Consider the following 6,000-nt stretch of genomic DNA (forward strand, 5'->3'; position numbering starts at 1 on the left):
TTGTGCTTCCAGCGAGCGCCGTCGATGGCCGATCGACCGGAACCGCGGAACCATGCACATGACTGGTGCAGTGTCGCTACAGCTACAGGTTGCCCTGGCATGCAGCCGGTTCTCTATCGCAATCTCCTCCTGTTGGTCCCCAAGCTTATTTGTCTTTTTTAACACGCCGAAGCTTATTTGTCGTGCTGTACCACAAGGAATTCATGGCCGTGATCTTTTCAGCCAGTTGGTACTGCTTGATTTCTGAAATTCCCCCCAAAAAATGAAATTATACTGCTTGTATGCAAAATTTCAACTCGAAATTAACCTGCAAAAATTCATCGTCAAACTTTAAACCAAAATCAAGCAATACTCAAGCAAACCCGATAGGTCCTCCGTACTAACGTGTAGTCCAGAAAAAAAAGCGCCCCTACAGTGCTCGACGCCTGCAAGCGTAAAACCGTGTGAACTCTTCTCTTGTCGGTAGAGAATGGTTGGTTATTGAGGACAGGGCGTCGACCTGTTGGCTGGGCAGCTGAGGTTGCTGCCAGCCCACCCAAGTTCGAGTCCCGGCACGGATGCGTGGTGCTCACGGAGTTTCTTCTATAAAGAAAAGTCAACGAGGGTTAGCCCTTGGGTTGGTCTCATTTTTGAGAATGGTTGGTTATTCAGCGTCTGATGGCAGCACGTGAGCTTCTTGAACCCACAGGCTGGGCGCCTGCGCCTCCAAGGCGGGCGTCCCTTGATGCCGTCCAGGCGCACCCCGCTGCACGGCTGCTCCTCGCTGCACCGCAGCTGCACCGCCACCTTGCTGCTCGACGTCCCCTCGATCCTCCTGAAGGTCACGTCGCTGATCTGCACCCGCGAAGGCTTGTCGACGTCGGAGCAACGGCCGTGGGGGCAGTACCGCTGGTCGATGAGGATGGGGTTGGACACGTCGGCCATGATGATGTCCTCGAAGGTGATGTTGGAGGCCCGACCCGGCGGCGAGCCGGGCCACGTCTTGATGCGCACCCCGTTGGTGGTGCCGCGCACGGTGCAGTTCCGGATCACCAGCCCGCGCACGTCCTCCTCCCCCTCCTCCCTCCCCAGGCTGCCCACGCTGATGCCGTGGCCCGGGCCACAGACGATGCCGGTGACGACCACGTCCGAGGAGCCGGGGCCGACGGACACGCAGTCGTCGCCCGTGCCGATGACCGAGTCGGTGATGCGGACGTGGCTCGAGCAGCCGACGTGGATGCCGTCCGTGTTCCGGCTGGACGCGGGGGCGTGGATGCGGAGGCCCTCCGCCGCCACGCGGCTGCTGCGGTGGAAGCTCACGTGGAAGCCCCGGCTGTCCACGAACCGCAGGCCCCTCACGGTCGAGTTCGTCACGCCGTCCAACTCCAGAGTCTGCGCAATGGCGGGCAAAATCACCTCGCCGTCTCGTTCAGTAAAAAGGAAATGACACGAATTTGATCGATTCAGTATTGGCGGCCGGCGTGATCACCGTCGTTCTGGCCTTGTTAGTCCGAGCGCCGCCCTGGCCGTCTAGGGTACCGGCGCCGGTGATGAGGAGGTTGCTCAGGGCGCTGAACGGATCCAGTCATCATCCGTTAGGTGGCATCCACCCGTGCACGGCCGGAGCACGCCGTCGATCACCACGACGGGCGCGTCACCGCTCTTGCACGGGCCCGAGAACTCCACGGCGCCGACGGCGAAGGTGCCCTCGGGGATCAGCAGCGTCGCGTTGCGGGTCGTGGAGCTGCACGCGGCGCGCCATGCCGCCAAGAATGCCTGGAAAGTCAGTGGTGGTGAGTGGTGACACGGGAACACGACACATGGGTTCAGAAACGAACGGAAAACACAGGAAGCAGCGAGTCCAATCTGCAGCAACGCACTCACGTCTTTGTTGTCTTCGCTGCTCGGCGCCGCTCCATACTCTGTAACGTCATAAAGGCCGGCGGCGGCCCCATTGCTCTTGCAGTGAACATGGCGGCCGGCAAGCACTGCAAGCAGGTACAGGATTAAGGGGACCTTGAGGACTGTAGCCATGGCTGTCAGAACTGGAAGTTCAGACTTGAGAACCGCGTAATGTCAGAACGGATCTTCGTACTATCTTATATGGACACCGTTACATACATCAGCGTCGCTGTTCCAAAAATTGAAGACTTCGTGCAAATATAAACGTAACCTCCTCCAAAATGAAAGATGAGCGCGATTGAGCGCTTTTATTATTATTTGGTGCTACTTGTAACTCCTCTCCAACATAAATCTATTCGTTTCTTCTGCAAAATGCTTAGTGGCTAAAGAAGGCACCGAGTATTCAATCCCCTTTAACAAATGTTTAGGCAAGAAAAATAAACGAGGTTAAAGGGGGAAGTTCCCTCCCTTAACTTTCGTTGTTAGGTAGGAGGGGAGTTTCCAACTCATGGCCTAACTGGAAATAGGACGCATTTGCCATTGCCCATTGGGCCAGGAGGCTAAAAAACCAGTTGGTCCTAGGAGGAACTAGGGCAAAATTTCATTAAGATGGAAGTGAGGAACCCTTGTTGGCCCGTAGCCCCATACACAAAAGAACATTTTTAGAGAAAAGACATCAGCTGAGCCAGAGATGGGGCTCGAGCCTAGCCCGACTTTGCATTAACAAAGCCATCAACAGGCCAAGAATACAGACCGAAAAAAGGACATACAACACGGTAAGATACATAGGCGTTGGAAAGCAGCTAACTAGCCTCAAATGCTACAAGCTAGAGGATAAATCAAAGAAGCATGCAACTGAAGACATCGAGGCCCTCCTCCGAGAACGAAGCACCAGGGAACTAGGACCATGCTGGGATAGAGGAGAAGGGGATGACCGGCATCAACAGGGAGTGTGGTCACCAAACAACTACGGACCCCGGCACGGCACAACCATCCAATTCCATCTCCGAAGAAGGCCACAACCTCCTCGCCTGGCTCGATAGGCACCACACCGTCGGAAGATAGAATGTTCCACCTAGAACAAGAATGGTTGCCGCCAGAGGATGGCCACATAGAGAGGATCAACGCACTCCCGACGAGCCACCAAAGCTTCCCTCAAGCAGAATTACCCATGGCCCAATCGCAAAGGAGGGGATAACACCAAGCTTAGACAAAGAGGATACACCATTGCCGCTACCGGATGCACCCCAACAGCGCACACCAACCAAACAGCTCTCAAAGGCGACACCTTCAAGAAGGAGAACGACGCCGAGAGTGCCGCCGCCGCCCACCGGGGTTAGAGGTTTCACCCGGGAGGCTAGATGATGGTGGGTGGAGGAAGGCAGACCTGACAAACGCCTCCAAGGAGGAAGAACGGTGCCCTCAGGTGCCGCCACCCGTTGCGGTCAGCCATGGTCGGCCATGGATTTCTCCTGGTCCAGCTCCACACCACCACCCCACCCACAACACGAGACCGACGACCGAAGAAGAAGACCGCGACCTAGGCCTGAAGGGGTGGGATCGCATCGCGTCGGAGATGGAAGGGGCCGCCAGATCTGGTGCCACCAGCCGCGGGGACCGCACAAGGTCCATGTCCACCGGATCCCCGCCGTCCTCACGACCAAGGACGCCACCACCATGCTCGCACCACCACTCACCACAGAGCCGGTGGCGCCACTCCGACCGAGGCGGCCGCCCAGATCCTACCGCGCCCCTGCGAGAAAGCATAGCAACAGATGCCCCGCCGCCACCTTCCTCAGCGGCGCCCCGGGCTTGCCCGGTGGCGGCCTCAAGCGGCGGCGAGGGGGAAGGAGACAGAAAGGGGGAGCTCTGCAGTGATCTAGGGTTTCGCCCCCGAGACGCCCAGATGGGCCGGCGCAGGGGCCGGGGGCTACACAAGAGAAGATGTGTAAGGAATTAACGAGACAAGCAAGCAGGAGATCGAACAATCTCATTGAATGTGTACCTTCTGAGATGCAGTGGTCTAGCTGTACGCTGCTTCATTTCCCGTGTGTTCAACAAAAGCGGGCAGGGTGTATATTAGCTTGAGCCATCTCAAGAATCCAAGATGTATCATACGACCGAATATGGATTATCGATGCAGAGGTCGAGGATCTACCCTTACTTAAACACGCGACTAGATATCACTCGTCACGGAGATAACATGAAACAAGTCTATGTCCAATGGCCAGCATCGCCATCACAAGTTCACTACACCATTTTTTTGTATCTGAAGCTATAAGCAGCAACACTCGTGCGAAAGAAGCCGCTGGCACGACCTCATAAAAACGTTTTGTTAGAAAATGAATGCAAAGTGATTTCCCGCCTAAGCAATTTTCATTGGACTAAAAAAAAAGCACGGAGGTATTATAGAAGTCCGATCAACAACCGTTTTTTGGAGTAAAAAAAGGAAGGAGATTTTACCACTCCAAGGATTCACACCAAGAGAATAGGGGACGGCAATCTACCCATAAATTTTTTCTCGCATCCGCCCGTGGAGAGGAGGGACCTATCCATACGGATGCGAAAGACGGCCATCCAATATTATCCTATACATGTCCGTCAGTAAAGGCCAATTTCAAATTTAAATCTAGTGCGATCCACACAGCACGCCAGATCACACCAGTGCCAGATTGCATGCCTGATCACAACCAAAAAGAGGTAAGTATGCTTAGTTTTTACATGACCGAATTCAAAGGAACATCAGTTCGTTAGTCCGTGCAATTTTCTGCCCTATCAGAACTACAATCCCTGACATCTGCTGCCCAATCAAGGTGTCGCCGCCGCCGCGTAGGCAGCCTCTGTGTCTGCCTCTGTTGCGTCCTCATTGTCCACCGCCGCCAACTGATCTTTCTACCGTTGTATCATCTGGTAGCGGACGGATTGCACAATTATTTTTGCGTCGGCATCCAAAGAGTCCACATTCAAGGTCAACATTTTGGCATCCTCCGCATTGGTGGTGATCTTCACCTTGTTTTGCTCGAGCATGACCTTCCACTTTTCGATCATGGTCCTCCTCTCTTCGAGTTCGAGTTTCTTGTCCGTCGCCTCCATCAACAATTTGAACCTCTTCACCTTTTTCTCCTCCTTGAGGTCCGAGATTCACGCATGCCTCCTTCGACAAGATGTCCTCGAACCTCTCTTTCAGCTTGGCCACCGCACCTTCTCGCTTTGCGCTGTCCTCCTCCCTCTTCTTTCCCCGTAAAAATCTTCTAACCTTCTTCGGCGGTTCTTGGGTTGGGTCGGTAGGGTCACCAGTTTCTTCCTCGTTGACTCGGGTGGCTGTCTTGGCTATGAAAAGGTTCCACTTCGGTTGCCCATTCAACTTCAACCAGCAATACATGACTGCCGGTACTAAAACCGCCAGACCTCGGGTAGGGGTCTCGAGCTGTGAATCTCCGATCCATGAGTAATAGGGGATGAAGGAGACAATATTTACCCAGGTTTGGGCCCTCTCGAAGAGGTAATACCCTACATCCTGCTTTGATTGTATTGTTGATTGTGTACTGCTACTTCTTGAGCTTGCGTTGGTTTTTTCCTTGAAGAGAAAGGGTGATGCAGAAAAATAGAGATAAGTATTTCCCTCAGTTTGAGAACCAAGGTATCAATCCAGTAGGAGGTACAAGCAACTCTCCAATCTATGCACCTGCACAAACAATCAAACACTTGCACCCAACGCGATAAAGGGGTATCTTCATGGTCACTTGCAAGGATGAGATCTGATAGAGATGGATATAAAAGATTACTAAAACGTAAAACAAAATGAAAGTGAATAAATTGCAGCAAGGTATTTTTGGGTTTTTGGTTTTATAGATCTGAAAATATATGATGGAAGACCTGGGGACCATAGGTTTCACTAGAGTCCTCTCTCTTGAAAGAAAACATATGGTGGGTGAACAAATTACTGTCGAGTAATTGATAAGAAAGCCAAGGTTACGACGATATCCAAGGCAATGATTATGAATATAGGCATCAAGTCCGTGTCAAGTAGACCGACTCCTGCCTGCATCTACTACTATTACTCCACACATCGACCACTATCTAGCATGCATCTAGAGTATTAAGTTCATAAGAACGGAG

The 6,000-nt window shown here is 53.0% G+C and overlaps 1 pseudogene; it reads right to left on the reverse strand.

The window, feature by feature from the left end:
• Positions 1 to 520: 520 nt before the first annotated feature.
• Positions 521 to 2,035, reverse strand: LOC123156424 (exopolygalacturonase-like; annotated as a pseudogene).
• Positions 2,036 to 6,000: the final 3,965 nt, after the last annotated feature.

Source organism: Triticum aestivum, chromosome 7B, assembly GCF_018294505.1.
Source record: "Triticum aestivum cultivar Chinese Spring chromosome 7B, IWGSC CS RefSeq v2.1, whole genome shotgun sequence".
Taxonomy (NCBI): Eukaryota; Viridiplantae; Streptophyta; class Magnoliopsida; order Poales; family Poaceae; genus Triticum; species Triticum aestivum.